Genomic DNA, 18468 nt, shown 5'->3' on the forward strand with positions numbered 1-18468 from the left:
GATGGTTTAACTCATTTGTGAAATTTAAATAAATAACCAAACCAAATGAACTGGTGAAACACAATATATCTTTAAGATCTGTGAAAAGTGAGGATTACAGAGGAAAGGAAGAATGGGAATGGGATAAGGAGGGGAAAGAAGTCATCTATTGGTGTGATGTCCTTTGCTTAGATGCATGAGGGTTATTATACATGTACAGATCTAAGATGTGCACCCCAAGTTGTGCAGTATTGAAAATGAATGAGCAAAATCTAATCTGAAAAAGAAGGAAACTCAGTTTTTATTCCTTGTTATTCTTTTTTGGGGGGCCCACACCTGCTGACATTCAGTGATAATTCCTGGCTATGTGCTCAGAAATTGCTCCTGGCTTGGGGGAACATACGGGACACCGGGGGATCAAACTGTGGTCTGTCCTAGGCTAGTGAGTGCAAGGCAGACAAATTACTGCTTGCACCACTGCTCTGGCCCCTATTCCTTGTTATTCGATACTATATAAAGGTATAGCCTTTTTATAAAATCTCTCTGTTTCATTTCTGCCGTTTGAATACCTCTGAACTAGGAAATGTATACTGTGGGGGGGGGCAAGATGCAAAAGTAGGAATGAATATGATGCATAAAACATTGTGTGGTCAGGAAAGGAACAATAGTACAGTGGGAAGGACAAATTTTTGACCTAGGTTCAATTTTTGGTATCCACATAGTCCCCTGAGCACCACCAGGATTAATTCCTGGGTACAAAGATAGGAGCAACTCCTGAGCATTGCTGGGTATGCTGCCATCCAAATAAACCCAAAATTAGAGCAATAATATAAAAAACATTACTTGGTCTATGTATGTAAAGTTTACTGTTAGTAATAAATGTACTGCCATGCAATAAAAATAACCAATTTAAGAAAAGTGAGAGCTTCTCAGGAATCTTTATGATTTAACAAGTAGGACTTTGTTGAAGGGCATACTAGGGGAGGGAAGAGTGTTCTCTAGAAAGACAAAACTGACCAAAAATGAAAGATGTACGTTTTATTTGGCAGACTCTACAAAGTACTAGCATTGTATGTTAGGTATGGTTTAGAGAGTAAGTTGATGTCAGTCAGACCAAAGCCAGCCTGTGAAACAGGTAACAGTATATATCATTTGAAAAACAACATTGTGGATAAAGAGAAAGGAAGAGTGCCAGAGAGATGATAAGGGATTAAGGGGATTACTGGCATGCTACTTACCCTGGTTTGATCCCGGGCACCCCATGGTTCTTGAAGGGTTTAAGACCACAGGCCCCAGGATTTCTTCAGTGGCTGCGTAATCCCCATGTATGACTGAATGGCATAGCATTCTCCACCTTTTGTATTGACTGCTGACCCATTTGGCCGAGAATTGCTTGGAGGCCTCTTTGGGCCTGATTATCACTTTATGATAATCTCTCTCCCCAGTCCCACAGCAAAACAAAAAGCAAGTGAACTTTAGGAGAGAAATAGGTGCTCCAGAATCAGCAGCCTCTTGGGTTGTGGCTGTGGGATTGTAGTTGAATGGGTAAGTGTAGCTGAGCGAGAGTGACTATAAGTTAAGAAGAAAGAGAAGAAACCAACTCCCCCTTAGCCTAACACTGAGCAAGAACAGTGAGGCCCCAGTGAGGAGTTGCGGGATCCAGATGGACAATGAACACTTTTTCTCTCATCCTGTGCCTTAAAGGCCACCTCAGCACTGGAATGGGCTAAAGCTTTGATCCACTGAAAGTGTGTGTCTCATATTGACATTTGAATTTCATATGATTTTCCCAGCACGAAATAATCTTGGATTTTCTAAAAGACCATTCGAAAAGGTAAAACCTATTCTTTAGTTGCATGTCGTAGTTATGGAAGATGCAGCTGAATCTTGGGTGAATAGTTTCTCTCAGTTCGTGGGTGGCTCTTGTATCCTGGGCACTATTTCCTTTGAGGTGCAGAAGCTTCTCAGTTTAATATATTCCCATCTGTTTATTTCTGCTTCCACTTGTTTGAGAGTGCTGTTTCCTCCTTAAAGATGCCTTTAGTCTCAATGTCATGGTGTTTTACCTACGAATTGTTCTATATACCTAATGGTCTGATATCAAGGTCTTGACCCATTTGGATTTTACCTTCATACATGGTGTTAGCTGGGGTTCTGAATTTTTTTTTTTTAATTTTGCAAGTGGCTAACCAGTTGTAACAACACCACTGGTTGAAGAGGCTTTCCTTGCTCCATTTATGATTTTTTTGCTCCTTTATCAAAAATTAGGTGACTATATGTCTAGGTAAAATGCTCTGAGTACTCAAGCCTATTTCACTGATCTGAGTGTCTATCTTTATTCCAATACCATACTGTTTTGATAACTATTGCTTTGTGATACAGTATAAAGTTGGGGCAAGTAATGCCTCCCATATTCCTTTTCCCAAGGATTGCTTTAGCTATTCGTGGGTGTTTATTGTTTTAGATGAATTTCAAAAGTGGTTGATCCACTTCTTTAAAAAATATCATGGGCATCTTTAGAAGGGTCACATTAAATCTGTACAATGCTTTGGGGGGAGTATTGCCATTTTAATGATGTTAATTCTGCCAGTCCATGAGCAGGGTATGTGTTTCAATTTCCACATGTCTTCTCTTATTTCTTGGAGCAGGGGTTTATAGTTTTCTTTGTATTAGTCCTTCACATCTTTAGTCAAGTTGACTCCAAGATATCTGAGTTTGTGTGACACTAATGTGAATGGGGTACTTTTCTTAATGTCCATTTCTTCCCTATCATTATTGATTGAAAAAGGCCATTAATTTTGTGTGTTAATTTTGTAGTCTGCCACATAGATATATGCATCTATTGTTTCTAGAACTTTTCGTTAGTGTCTTTAGGGTTTTCTAAGTAGAGTATCATGTCATTTGCAAACAGTGAGAGCTTGACTTTTTCCTTTCCTATCTGGAGTCCCTTGATATCTTTTTCTTGCCCAATTGCTATAGCAAGCACTTCCAGTACTTGTTGAATAAGAGTGGTGAGAGAGGACAGCCTTGTCTTGCACCAGAATTTAGAGGAATGGCTTTTACTTTTTCTCTATTGAGGATAATATTTGCCATTGGCTTGTGATAGATGGCCTTGACTAGATTGAGAAAGATTCCTTTCATTTCATGTTGCTGAGAGTTCTTTTTTTTTAATCAAGAATGGTTGTTGAACCTTATCAAATACTTTCTCTGTGTCTATGAATATGATCATGTGATTTTTATTTTTCTTGTTGTTGATTTTGTGTATTATGTTGATAGATTTATGGATGTTAAACCATCTTTGCATTCCTGGGATGAAACCTACTTGATTGTAGTGAATGGTCTTGATTGGGTCCTATTTGCCAGGGTTTTGTTGAGGATCTTTGCATGTGTGTTCATCAGGGATATTGGTCTGTAATTTTCTTTTTTGGCAGCATCTCTGTCTGGTTTTGGTATCAAGGTGATATTGGCTTCATAAAAGCTGTTTGGAAATGTCCCCGTTTTTTCAATTTCATAAAAAAGCCTGGCCAGGATTGGTAGTAGTTCCTCTCGAAAGGTTTGAAAGAATTCATTTGTGAATCCATCTGGGCCTGACCTTTTGTTTTTGGGCAAACCTTTGATTACCATTTTAATTTCCTCAATCATCATAGGGTGTTTAGATATGCTACATCCTTGTTATTCAACCATGGAAGGTTATAAGGAGTCCAAGAATTAATTCACTTTTTCCAGGTTCTCATGTTTTGTGGCATAGAGTTCCTCAAAGTAGTCTCTGATTACCCTTTGAATCTCTGCAGTATCTGTAGTGATCTCCCCCTTTTCATTTCTAATATATCCATATTAGAAATATATCCATATCAAGTTTCTCTATCTCAGTTTCTTTGTGAGTTTTGCCAATGGTCTGTCAATCTTGTTTATTTTTTAGAAAAACCAACTTCTGTTTTTCTTGATTTTTTGGATTTATTTTTGGGTTCCCACTTCATTGATTCCTGCTTTAAGCTTTGTTATTTCCTTTTTCTTATCTATTTTTGGTTCCATTTGTTGATCATCTTCTAACTTTATAAGCTGCATCGTTAAGCAATTGGGATATGCCCCTTCTTCCTTCCTGATGTGTGCTTGCAAGGCTATAAATTTTCTTCTCACTACCACTTTTGCTGTGTCCCATAGATTCTGATAGTTTGTGTCTTTGTTCTCATTTGTTTCCAAGAAAGTTTTGATTTCCTCTCAGATCTACTGGTTGTTCAGTAGCAGGCTGTTTAAATTCCAGTTGTTAACGTGTCCCTTTGTAGTTTACATCTAATTTCAGAGCCTTGTGGTCAGTGAAGGTTGCCTGCAAAAGTTCTATCCTCCTGATTTTATGGAGGTATGTTTTATGTGCCAGCATGTGGTCTATCCTGGACAATAACCCATGTATACTGGAGATGAATATGTATCCAGTTTTCTGGGGATGAAGTGTCCTATAGATATCTACTAGGCCTCTTTCTTTCATTTTTATTTTCAGGACTAGTATATTTTTGTTGGGGTTCAGTCTGGTTGACCTATCCAGTGTTGACAGGGCAGATTTGAGGTGTCCCACAATTATTGTGTTATTATTGATGTCCTTTTCAAATTTGTCAATAATTTTATTAGATAATTTTCTGGTCTCTCATCGGGTGTGTATATGTTTAGTTGCACTATTTCTTCCTGTTGCACATATCCCTTTATTAGTATGAAGTGTCCATCTTTGTCTCTTGCAACTTTTCTGAGTCTAATGTTTGTGTCATCTGATATTAATATGGCCACACAGTTTTTTAAGGGTGTTGTTTGCTTGGATGTTTTTCCTCCAGCCTTCGATTTTGGTCCATTTGTTCTGACTATTCATGTAGACATCAGCAGGTTGGATTCATCTTTTTTGATCTGTTTCGCCACTCTGTGTCTCTTAATTGGTGCATTTATTCTAGTGTCATTGAGGGAGATGATTGTCACGGATTTAATGTCATTATTGTGTATAGGATTGGTGTGTCTGTTGGTCTGTCTTGTCTTAAAGTAGACCTTTCAGTTTTCCTTTTAAGTCTGGTTTTGCATCTGTAAAGTTTCTGAGCTGTTGCTTATCCACGAAGCTATGTATCCTTCCTTTAAACCTAAATGTGAGTCAGGCTGGGTGCAATATTCTAGGTGAAGCCTCCATTTCATTCAGTCTTGTCACAATATTCCACCACTGTCTTCTGACCTTGAGCTTTTCTTTCAACATGTCTGCAAGAAATCTTAAAGATGCTCCTTTGAATGTAATTTTCCTTTTGTATCTTGCTGCTTTCAGTATTCTATCCCTATTTGTGGGGATGTGTCTGGGGTGCTTTTCTTTGGGTCTCTTTTAGCTGGTACTCTTCTGGCATGCATGATTTGGTTGCATGCAGTCATTATCTCTGGGAATTCCTCTGTAATGATGTTCTTGACTGTTGATTCTTCCAAGGGGATTTTCTTTCTGGGTTTCTGGAACTCCAATGATTCTTATGTTGTTTCTGTTGAATTTAGCGAGCATTTCTTTCTTTCTTTCTTTCTTTCTTTCTTTCTTTCTTTCTTTCTTTCTTTCTTTCTTTCTTTCTTTCTTTCTTTCTTTCTTTCTTTCTTTCTTTCTTTCTTCTTTCTTTCTTTCTTTCTTTCTTTCTTTCTTTCTTTCTTTCTTTCTTTCTTTCTTTCTTTCTTTCTTTCTTTCTTTCTTTCTTTCTTTCTGCCTTCCTTCCTTCCTTCCTTCCTTCCTTCCTTCCTTCCTTCCTTCCTTCCTTCCTTCCTTCCTTCCTTCCTTCCTTCCTTCCTTCCTTCCTTCCTTCCTTCCTTTCTTTCTCTCTTGTTTTTGTGTCACACCTGGCAGCGCTCAGGATTTACTCCTGGCTCTAAGCTCAGATTTCGCCCCTGGCAGGCACAGGGGACCATATGGGATGCCGGGAATCGAACCACAGTCCTTCTGCATGAAAGGCAAACACCTTACGTCCATGCTATCTCTTTGACCCAGAGCATTTTTATTTTTATCTGTTTAAAATCTTTAAGTATTTTTTCCATTTTCTGATCATTTTCTTTGAGGTTCTTTTCCAATCTCTTCTGCTGTATGGAGATATTATGCATCTTATCTTTCATCTCACTAATTCTGTTGTTACTCTATTGGAGAGACTTTCCATAGAATTTTTCTTTTCCTCTACTGCACTTTCCTGTCCTGTTATTTCAGTTTGGAGTTTTCTGATTTCTGTTTGGTCTGTTCAGATCGATCTATGCTTTCCTTGAGTTCTGTGAACATCCTCCATCTTTCTATTTTAAACTTCTTATCTGAGAGGTTAATTAGGTGGTTGGCATTTTTTTGGTCATCAAGGCTGCCATCTTCATTCTCTATGCATTTTGTTGTCCTGCCTTTTCCCCCCAATTGCCACACTTGACTTGTGATTCCTACTCTGTGTTTGAATGGGGTTCGTATTCAATAATAATTTTTTCCTATGTCTCTAGCTTAAAATCTTAATTTATATTTTTACTTACTGATATTTTCATGTTGAATGATCATTCTGTCTGCTAACTCGGATATAATATATTTATATATACACTTATATATAATTCAAATGACTAGTTAATTAGTATTCTTTAAATTAGTGCTCTGGTTAAGCAATTTTTGAGACCAAAGTTAGTTCTTACTTTTTATTTTGAATAAAATTTAGAGTTAAATGTCCCTTTTATTTTGTATCCCAGTATATAGAATATAATGAGTACTAGAAGAAAGTATCAGAGATTGCTCAGTAGCAGATATATAACATTATAAGTTAGTAGGCATATATAATTCGAGAAGATGTGCACAGAAATAATGCATTAGATATCAGTGGATAAAATATGGTATTTTTAAGTGGATGGATACTGAATAAGTTTCTCTACTCTGTACCCATATTTAATTAGCATTTTACTTAGTACTTAAATGACTTTAAAACAGATAGATCAAAGTGCAAACAGAAAGAATTTGCAAAGTGTATCCATGCAGAAAGGGGAAGTGGGCACAGGTGTGAGCTTATCATGCATTTAAAGACTCACTGATGGAAGGTTTTGATAAGAACTGACATTTTAACGAAAAATCACATAGGAGAACATAGAAAAAAATGAGAGGAGGATCAGTTGCCCATCATGCAGACAATTAAATGAATTTTGTTGTTGCTGTTGATTCAAACAAGACAACTGTAGCTACCTAACTTTATTGTAAATGCTGCCAACAGATGGAATAGGCATCTATTTTCCTGAGTGTTGGGTGCACAGGGACATGGAGAATTATGGACATTTGTGTATTGAGTTGAACAAGTGCATAGTCATAGCGTACTTATTCTGTAAGTTATGCTTCAGGTAAGTTTCAAAAGTTCACAAAAAACATGCCCAAAACAAAACAAACAAGGTTAGACTTGAAAAAACTCACTGACTAAAATAGTTTGTTTTAAAAAATAAACTATGGGGGCCAGCGATGTGGCGCTAGAGGTAAGGTGTCTGCCTTGCAAGCACTAGCCAAGGGAAGGACCACGGTTTGATCCCCCGGTGTCCCATATGGTCCCCCCAAGCCAGGGACAATTTCTGAGCGCTTAGCCAGGAATAACCCCTGAGCTTCAAACGGGTGTGGCCCGAAAAAACAAACAAAAACAAAAACAAAAAAACTATGGGGGCTGAAGTGATAGTACATCAGGTACCTCCATTCTTTATGCATCCAACCTGGGTTCATCCTTATACACCACATATGGTGCCTTAAAACAGCCCGGAATGATCCCTGTATTTAGAGACAGGATTAAGCCCCGAGCACATCTGGGTGTGCTCTAAAACAGAAAAACAAACCAAACCAAAAAAAAAAAAAAAAAACAAAACCCAAAATCTAAATAATATAACATCTTTAATTTTTCTGTGCTAGTTTGTTGTAACATTTGTTGAAAGTGTTCTCCCTTTGATTTATGTTGTGATTTAGACAGACCGTGATTAATGTTATGAGCCCAGATGAAGAGAGACAGAGAATAGAAAAACACATTTATTGTTAATTACAATATTTGCAAGATTTATCTCTGTGAACTGTTAGATCAGTAGGAATACTGATGTAGAGATACTGATCAGTAAAGATACTATTTGGACAGTATCTCTTTCTTGGACAGCATCTTGTATTCTTTTTTTTTTTAAATAAATTTATGTATGTATGTATGTATGTATGTATGTTTTTGGACCACACCCAGAGGAGATCAGGGGTTACCCACAGTTCTGTGCTCAGAAATTGATCCTGGCAGGCTCGGGGGACCATATGGGATGCTGGGGATCTAAAAAGGGTTGGTCCTGGTCGACTGCATGCAAGGCCTTACTGCTGAGCTATCACTCTGGCCCCAGCATCTTGTAGTCTTGAGTTTAGTCTTCTTTACTTGCCCTTTAGTACTCAGTGTCTGCTTTAATTTAGTAACAATTTCCACTTGACACTTTAACAAACTACAGAATTGTTAATTCTGTACCAGTCAGAACAAGTTTAGTCTTTCAAGGATAAATAGGCATTGCTATTATTCAGTCAAATGAATCTTACTTATTTTTTCTAAGCTCCATGCAGAACCAGGACTGAGACAATAAGTCTGTGTTATTAAAAGTGATGAAAATAAAAAATATAATTCAATAAGTCAGCTTGGCTCAGTGTGTTCAGTCATAATAGGCCTCTGAAGATTTCTTGTGTGAGTGGAAATACTTGTAGTGGCTCTTAAGGGACTCTGGGTACTTCCACTGCTTTTTCCCTTACTGTGAACACATAAGCTCATAAAAATGAGGCACATCCTCGAGAAGCGCTCCCAGGTGTCAACTGTAGCTACAAACAAACTAAATACATAAAAAACAGTGTGACTTGTGCATGTTTGCCACGTTAGTGGAAAGCTCAGGGGATCATCTATAGAAGCCATAGCAGAAGAGTTCTTTGCTCCTTCCTGAGCCCGATGAACTTGCAGCTGCTGAGATTGACCCTGCCCAGAAGGAGGCAGCAGAGTGCTGACCCTGCCTGCTGTAGGTAGTGGAAAGAAGTGAGGTTCAGGGAGATGTAGACAAGGCAGCTATGCTGGGCTACCCTACCCTAGGCCTGGGTGGCCAGCGGGCATCAGACAGCTGCAATTTTGAGACTGCCAAGCAAATCACGGGAAGATAAGAACTGAAACTGAGGGTGCAGGAGTGCAGGAGACAGTTGCTACCTGTGGTTAGGCTGAACACAGAACCTCACATGTAAACTGAGGCTCCCACTAGGTTTCTCTGTTGATGGAATGATATTTTATACGTAGAAACATATAGATGTTTAACTCGAACATCAAGTAAGTGTCATATGTTATTTCCCAGATAGATCATGGGGGAGAGTGTGGAGGTAATGGTTTCACTGTGGAACCTGTCTGGCTTACACAACCCTTTTAGCAGCCAGATTTTAAGACCTTTCTTTCTGGCCACTCTTGATAACCACCAGGGGTACTTACCAGAAACTAGCATCTATACATTGTTAATTACTCTGGTGATAAGAAGAGATGATCAGCATCATTTTCTCTCCCTTCTTTCCCATTCCCTCCCTTCCTTTCCCTTTCTTCCTCCCTCTCTTACTCTTCTCTCCTCTTCCCTCCCTCTCTCCCTTTCTCCCTCCCTCCCTTTCTTCTTCCCTCTCTCCCTCCCTCCCTCTTCTCCTCCTCCTCTCTCTCCTCCCTCTCTCCCTCCCTTCCTCTTTCCCTATCTCCCTTTCTTCCTCTCCCTCCCTTTCTTCCTTCCCCTCTCCCTCCCTTCCTCCTCCTTCCCTCCCTTCTTCCCACCTTCCTTCCTTCCCTCCCTCCTTCCTTCCTTCCTTCCTTCCTTCCTTCCTTCCTTCCTTCCTTCCTTCCTTCCTTCCTTCCTTCTTTCCTTCCTCCCTCCCTCCCTCACACCCAGTATTATCAGGGGTTACTTCTGGCTCTGTGCCTTAGGGATTACTCCTGGCAGGCTCAGAGGACCATATTTGGTACCAAGGGTTTCAACCCTATTTGACTGCATGCCTTACCTACTGGACTGTCTTTCCAGTCCCACCAGCATTATTTTCAGATGAAGTTCATGAAGCTTAGGATGGCCAAAGCTATAGTTTCAGACAACTAATAAGTGGTGGAAGATTTACATGAAGCAACTTAGTGCTTCTGTTCTTTCCAGAACTGATCTCTTAAATTAAAAGATGCCATGTGGGGCCTCAATGTCTTTGGTGTATTGCACGAAACTCTTGGCCTACGATGCCTTTCTCATTTCTCCCAAGTTGGCCATCCTATCTCACAGGGACAAAGTTTCTCTGGCTTCCCTGCTTTCATTCATTTTTCTTTAACAGTGACTTACAAGTTCATACTTACTGGTCTTTTGCACACACATTTTTTTGTCAAAATAATTCAATATTTTATTTCATCAGCCCTCTGACCTCCATAAGTGTGCAATATATGTTTGGTTTGTTTGTTTTTGTTTTTGGGTTACACCCCATAATGCTCAGGGGTTACTCCTGGCTATGTTCTCAGAAATCGCTCCTGGTTTTGGGGGACCATATGGGACGCCGGGGAATTGAACTGTGGTCCTTCCTAGGCTAGCGTGGGCAAGACAGGTGCCTTACTGCTTGCGCCACTGCTCTGACCCAGTAATCTATATGTTTTTTGAAGAGGTTGTAAATGAGTAAATGTTAGAGCAGTTATGTGAACAACTGCAGGGAAATGAGCCAGGTTTGCCTCTCTTTCTTCAATGTGCTCACCCTGCTGAGCTAAGTAAACTAGCACCCTATGAAATTACTACCATCCATCTTCTTTTTAGACTTTAAACTGTTGTGGGTTGGAATTTTGTCCCTTTGCTTACTACCGTATCCCCAGCACCAACCGCAGTTTCTGGCAATGTGTGGGTTTCTTGTAAATATTTAAGTTAGAGAATTCATTGCACCAACAGGGCTTTTGCTACTGAAAGCTCTTTTCCACTCCAGAGCTTGGCTACTATTATTCTTATCTTCTCAAAAGACCCCCAGTCTGAATAGTCAGGGTTGAAGAAAGTGCTTGCTCTGAGAGATAATTCACTTCTATGACTCTTTCTGGGCATATGTTTATGCTCTGGAATATTCTGGAATTTTCTTTGACCTAGTGTGTGCTTATGAAGCAGAGTACTTAAAGTTTATTGAGAGTACTTAAAGTTCCAAAGATTTTGCATTGTTGGAGGATCTTTGACAAGTTTTCATCTTTATTTTGTGTATTTTAAAAGCCTTTACTTCTTTGCAGAGGCAGACTCATTATTACATTCTACCAATATACATTTTTTCTTCTTTTAGTGACCTATACAAGTGCTGGCAAAAGATACTGATTTTCAAGTCATGGATTAGCAGAAAAGTAATTTTATTAACTTCTTTGAGCCTTTTAGTAGTTTTGTTTTCTAAAAAGTTCATTCTTTGTAAAAAAAAATGACTTGTGGGGAATGGGTGGTAAACTAGCTCAAAGTGGTAGGGTGCATGCCTGGAATGTGCAGGAGCTATGGCATTTTATACTCACCTCCAGACACCATTGGGTACCTTTGGGGCCCAGCAGAGCTGGGTATAGCCCTTGTGAGCCCCATCACTGCTGGTGCTGGGCCTCCGGTATCCAGTTCTGATCCTAGCCTCACATAAAATCAGTATGTATTTATTGCCAGACTGAATCAATATTGTGAGTATTTTCAGGAATGTGTGGGGAGGAGGGAGATCTGGGACATTGGTGATGGGAATGTTGCACTGGTGATGGGTTGTGTTCTTTACATGACTGAAACCCAAACACAATCATGTATATAATCAAGGTGTTTAAATAAAATATATAAAAAAGGAAAAAGAAAAAATGCTCCTCATTACTAATCATCAGGGAGATGCAAATCAAAACAACAATGAGATACCACCTCACACCACAGAGATTGGCACACATCACGAAGAATGAGATCAATCAGTGCTGGCAGGGATGTGGAGAGAAATGAACTCTTATCTACTGCTGGTGGCAATGCCTTCTAGTCCAACTTTTATGGAAAGTGATATGGAGATTCCTCCAAAAACTGGAAATTGAGCTCCCATTTCCCCAGCTATACCACTCCTATCGATGTACCCTAGAGAACACAAGAATACAATACAAAAATCCCTTCCTCACACCTATATTCATTGCAGCACTATTCACAATAGCCAGGCTCTGGAAACAACCAAGATGTCCTTCAAGAGATGAATGGCTAAAGAAACTGTGGTACATATACACAATGGAAGTCTATGGGCAGAGAGATAGAATGGAGTTAAGGCATTTGCCTTTCATGCAGAAGGTCGGTGGTTCAAATCCCGGCATCCCATATGGTCCCCTGAGCATGCCAGAAGCTATTTCTGAGCATAGAGCCAGGAGTAACTTCTGAGAGCTGCCTGGTGTGACCCAAAAACAAACAAACAAATAAATAAATCCAACTTATTAGAAGTCTGTGCTTAGTGACAGAGATATAATATGGGGTTTAAGGTGCATCCTTATATGCTACTGGCTCTGGTTCCATTGCTATTACCTTGTCTGTTCCTCAGAGTCCCATAAGGAGTGATCTTTGAGCACAGAACCAAGAGCAAGCCCTGAGTTTACTCCAGGGCATCCACAGTTGTGGCTCCCACCAACCATCACCAATGTCTATACTCCAGATTCCATTTATATGAAATCCTGAGGTCAGGGCTGGGAGATTATTTGAATCGTGGCACAAGGGAAGATTCTATTATTTAAAATTCCCACTCTAATACATCAAGTTTATTGTGGTTTGTAGCTCCTTTCTTTTTTTCAAAATTATTTTATCAAGGGCCTTTCTTCACTCCTGAAGAATATCTCATTGGACTAATATTTCACAGAATAAATTTGGAATATACTGAATTAAATGATGAGTATGAAGAAGGGCTTTGGTATGATTCATAGCATTTTGTTTGTATCTTTTGTTCTTGTTCTTAAATATATTAATACATGCTACTCTGTTATTTTAATAACTTCTTTTCATCACACTTTATGCATTTATAGAGAAGAAAATGAAACCCAAAAATGTTGGTTGAACAATATTTTTGATAAAGGAATGGCTGTTAAGTCTTAGGTTAATGATTTTTATGTCTGCCTGGAGCCCGCCTTTCCCCTGACAGGCATTAAAGCATAAGAGTTTTAAAACATCTGCTGCCCTTTGGAGTTTTGCTCAGTCTGGGGAGCCCGCTAGTAAGATCCAGCAGGTTCTATGTCCTAGCCACAAATTTGTTCTTAATACTTTAAATGTGAGCAGCTAAACTTAAAAGATGATTTAATTCATAGTAAACAAGTAAAAGGAAAGAACAGGAAAGGGTTGAGGCTTTGAACATGTTTGTTTCAGTATGTGTGTTTTACTGTACACTTGCAATAGGCAGCATGCTGTTTGGCTCTCAGGGGTGCCAAGTTAATGTGGTCTGTGATTTACAGACCAAAGCATTTCCTCTGACTATGCTTAAAAAGCTTTTACTATATGACACATCACTAGTCTAGATGCATGATTTGCTATGCCAGTAGCTGTCAGTAAAGCCAGGTGGTCTAGAGAGGATCGAGAATTTAGATTAGGGGCTGAGGAGATGGCCCAAATATCAAGCTTCGCATGAAGGAACTGTGAATACCTTAAGCACTTTAAGGAGTAGTCACGTCCCTTAGCACTACATCAGGAAAGGTCTCTCGAGTGCCACTAAGTGTGGACACTACCAAAATAAAAAGAGTAGAGTCTAGATGTAGGTCAGCACGGGCTTGAGCAGTCATTGAGCCATGCTGTGGGTCATTGCCTGGAAGGAGGCTGCAGGTAGGTATAAGTGATTGTCACCTGCATGTTCCCAGGTGGATCCTAGCCAGACCCTTCTAATTGAGATCAAAGCTAAAGTCCTGTGCTTGGATTTGGATTTGTGAACATACGTAAAGAGTTGTGGAAACAAAAATTAGTCTGAGTGAGAAAGGAAGCACTTATTATAGAGAGAGGATTTTTTTTTTTTAATAACCAGTTTGTTTGAATTCAGACAGGTTATTTAAAAGCTGGTTTGTGAGTCGAGGCTTGAGGGAGTGGCAGGTTCACTTCCTGTTCTCATCTCTCAAGGAGTGGGGAATATACCCAGCCTATAAAACCAAAAGTGGGCCAGATAGAGCACAGTGACTATAGTATCTGCCTTTCACAGATCTGAACCAGGTTCAGTCCCCAGCATACCATATTGTCAAGCACTGCCATGAGTAATTCCGGAGTGCAGAGTCACGAGTGTTACTAGGTTAGGGCCCATCAATAAACAAACAATCTTCAAGGGTTCCTTATTTTCCCTAATGGTAGATGACTCGGAAATTATCTGCTTCTCTTGTGAAATGAGCTAGTAAACATTCCAGTAAACCAGTGTTTCAAGTGATTGAGCTAAGTTCGTGTATTAAATCATGCTAAATAGCTAATTATAGAACAAATTCTTTTCTTAATATAGAATTTAGTAGACAATAAAAATGACTATTTGGGGCTGGAGTGATAGTACAGCAGTACTGTACACTCTCCTTTTTAACACTGTGGTTAGCACTGTTGTTAATGGAGGGGTCCTTGCATGGCACTTTCTCCTCTTTCAGCACCAAATTCTGGTTCAGAGAGATCAGTTACAAATATCATTTTCATGGTAGGCTGCTGTTGTTGTTCCTCATCCATCTCCCAGAATGGGAAATTGACTCCCATTCCCCTATTCTCTTGAAGGAGAAAAAGATCTTAGTTATATTTGTCCACCGCAAATAATCCACACACAGAGCAACGTCAAAAAGGGGCAACAAGCTCGGATGTCGAGTCCCTCCCTCTCCGCCTACCACCAGCTCCACCAAACCTCCCACCAGCCAGTCAACTGCCCCAACTGACTCCGAGCACCCTGTGTCCTCACTATTTATTCATCTCTCAACAGCGCCCCCAACTGGAAGGTTGTAGGTGGAACAATAGGCAGACCTTTCAAATATATTGGTAACAATAATTCCCCCTTCTTTAGTAAAGCAACAATACCTAAAGTAACACAATATCAATTCCTAAAAGTAAAAATTAAAATGGGGAAAATTCATTACAATAGTCAAAAGAAGGCTAGTATCAAATATAAATTAAAATATTACAGTCATAAGAAAAATATTAAAAGTGAATTTTGTACAGAGTCCAATGCCAATTTGTAATGATGACGGGCCTGGAACTCTGAAAAGTCCGACCAAAAACATTTGAGGAGTCTGACAAAGCGGTCGCAGCTTGACAGAGCCAAGGATTTCTTCCTCAGTCCCAAATCATGAGACTTGTAGTTGAGGGAGAAGGAGATGATTTGCACAAATTAAGGAATTCCAGAAAATCAAATGTAAAGATAAAGTTAAGAAAAAGGAACTATATACAAAATATACAAAATGGACAGACATGTAACAAGACAAATACAGAATTCACAAAAGTCATGGCCACCACACTTACTCATACTTACAAAATTTTTTAAACCAAAAAGCTGATAGAATGAATCCAAAATAGAGCAAACAAAAAATTCAGCTGAATCAACAAAAAGTGCTTCAAAATATAATAGCTAGCAGACTATTTAGATGAATAACTTCAAAGTAACAAAATATTTTTTTCAAAAGCAGAGTAGAGCAGATCTGAAAGAGAATTTCATGCACAACACAAACATGGAAAACATTACTATAAGTATTGAACAGTAAATCTATAATAGTCAATCAGAGATAAGGAGCACTGTGATGGGAGTCCACCTAAAAAGTATTGTTATGCCAAAATTATGTTTTCACTTCTGTCTTGAAATCTAAATTGAGGGAAATAAAGTATATATGTTAGCATAAAAGAATAAGTTGTTAAATGAATATACCTAAATAAATTGTTATATACATTAATATGATGAGAAATTTTTCTTTCAGGTGAACCTTGAGTAACACGAATTAAACTGTAAAATTTCATTATTAACTGTGACCTAGAGTAATAATAAAATGAAGACATAAATTCACCATACAAGCAGCTGAAATAGGAATCTATCGTTTTCAATCCTTTTCAGTGATCATACCTGTGAAAAGAACCATAGAACATTAATAGCATCTGAAAAGGAAGTGAAATGATTATCTGGCAGTATGCTGCTGTGGATTTTACCAATGTATTAGGGACTTCTTTGATTTTCTTGTCATCAAAATTGATCCAGTGTTGTCTTGCAGCAATTTTACAGTATGATGAACAGTGCCCATAGTGAACTTTACCATAATGGTAAATGATGATAAATTGTATTTCTCAATCTTGCTTTTAATCTTTGGAGTGAATTTTACTAAATTGAAGTCTTCTAAAGGAAAATCCACATAAGTGTGTAGTTTTTTAATTTGTTTACCATTAAAAGCAAAGCGTTTCAAATGTATTATTAGTACTGGTGGCAGTTTCCATTTGTATGTTGTTTTTTTTTTTAAATCCCTTCTAGTGTTGCAGTCATTGCAATGAACTTTGTTGTCGTCTCTTAACCCTTCTTTGAAAAATTCAAAGAGGCATTTCTGTAATGTATATTTATCTGTAGATGTGTTAGCCAGGGACAAGTGAACAAACATCTCATAAACCTCAGACTTTTGGTGACATGTGAGGCAGTGAAGTATAGATTTGTACTGTTCTTGAAAGAGATAATAAATAATAGACTCGTGAGCCTTTTGGTGTTATCTGTCATCAAATTTTCATTAAGCAAATCCTGGTGTAGGCCATCTTTGAGAAACATCAGTAGTTTGTGTGGATCCTGCTGATTGTGTTCAGCAAACTGGGCATTAAGTAAGCCATTTGTTACTTTGAAGCTTTCAGGGTTAATATATTTATTATATCCATTTCTCATGGTTCTGATGATCTGACCAAATTCTTTGGCTACATACCTTTATGTCCCATTGGATTTTTCCTGTTAATATCTTTTTTTTATAATGATCTTGATAAAAATACTGAGTCAAATCTGAAATATTATACAGGCATTGCAATATTGAGTTCATGTAGGAAGAGTTTTCTATATTTTTGAGTCCAGTTAAGACAGGTCTTAACAGGTCCTGCCTTTCCTTTTGAATTCTGGAATGTAAGGGATTGTCAATCTCACTCAAGTTATGAGGTTTGAATGTTAAATTCTTGTTACCTATCATGAAGGCCTCAACAATGTTACTGTTGTCGGTGTCTTGAGTATTTTGTATTTGATCTGAAGGTGAAATTATAGTCTCAGCAGTCTAAACCTGATCATTTGTTCTAGCAGGTTTCTGATGAGGTGTAATGGGACTCAAATTTTCTTGGGAGGGTTGTGATCTGTACAAATGTAAGCAATCCCCTCCCTCTCAGGAGAAGATATCCAGCTATCCATTTTTCATCCTCCTTAATCCAAATAGGTGTATGGATTGTTTCTTGTCTCTGAATATCTTCTTTAAAATGCCTTTCCCTGCAATGTAACTTTCCCATTGGAGTAAATTTAAGTAATTTAGTGTGATAAGATTACATGATAACAAGCCCGTTGGTGGATTTTTTAATGGATCTTTTTCTATCTATTTTGTAATTGAGTTTTTAAGGTTCTGTGAATCCTTTCCACAATGGCCTGTCCAAGACAATTATAAGGAATCCCCTTCAGATGTTTTATCTGCCATTATTTGCACACAAAAAAAATTCAAAAGTTTTGCTGATATAAGCAGGTTCTTAATTAGTTTTTATAGAATATGGAAACCCATCACAGAAAAACATTGTAAAAGAAAACTTTGCAGCCTTAGACTTTTGAGAAGACGTAGGAATTGCCCATATAAATAGAGATAATGTATCCACCACAACATGGAGATAAGGTTTTTTTGGAAATAAATTCGTTTGAGTAATATCCATTTGCCAAAGTTCCTTAGTCTGTAAACCTCTTGGGTTTGCTCCTGCTACGTGAGTTTTCTTTGTTAATGATGCACAAACGTAGTTCCCTATAATCTCTCTGGCTTGCTTCCATGGAATTTGGTAATTCACATGTAAACGGCATGCACTTGTATGTTGGGCTGAATATTCTTCTAAGGGTGATTTAAATGTAGGCATTGTCAACAAGTCAGCAGTTTTATTTCCTTGAGCCATTGATCCTGGAAGACCTGAGTGGGCTCTAATTGTGTGATAAAGATGGGCTCAGTTAGTTTTTGAAGAAGCTGTTGTAATTGTTTAAGTAAATTCTGTATGATCGTGTTGTTAGCATTAAGGGAGGCGGTGGCTATTGCAGGACATAAATTTACCAAGTATATAAATTCACTATATTTATTGGTTCTGTTATGCTTTCTAATAGGTGAATTTAAGTTGCTAATTCAACTTTCTGGGCAGATTTATATTTGTTATTTATAATTATATTAATGTTGTACCCAGTGATTCTTCCTTTTCCATTCTGTGATCCATTAATGTAATAAAGTTTGGCATTGGGAATAGGGAATCCCAAACAATTGAGAGGCAACAAACTGAGTTTTCTTTAAAAAGTCCCAAGTCTTTCCTGCTGGACAATGGGAGGCTATTTCTCCT

The 18468-nt window shown here is 38.4% G+C and overlaps 1 protein-coding gene across 1 annotated transcript in view; it reads left to right on the plus strand.

The window, feature by feature from the left end:
- The window catches only part of CAMK4 (calcium/calmodulin dependent protein kinase IV), a 311178-nt gene that overhangs the window by 16944 nt on the left and 275766 nt on the right, over positions 1-18468 (plus strand). The window lies entirely within an intron of this gene.

The sequence above is a fragment of the Suncus etruscus genome, chromosome 2 (genome assembly GCF_024139225.1).
Source record: "Suncus etruscus isolate mSunEtr1 chromosome 2, mSunEtr1.pri.cur, whole genome shotgun sequence".
NCBI lineage: Eukaryota > Metazoa > Chordata > Mammalia > Eulipotyphla > Soricidae > Suncus > Suncus etruscus.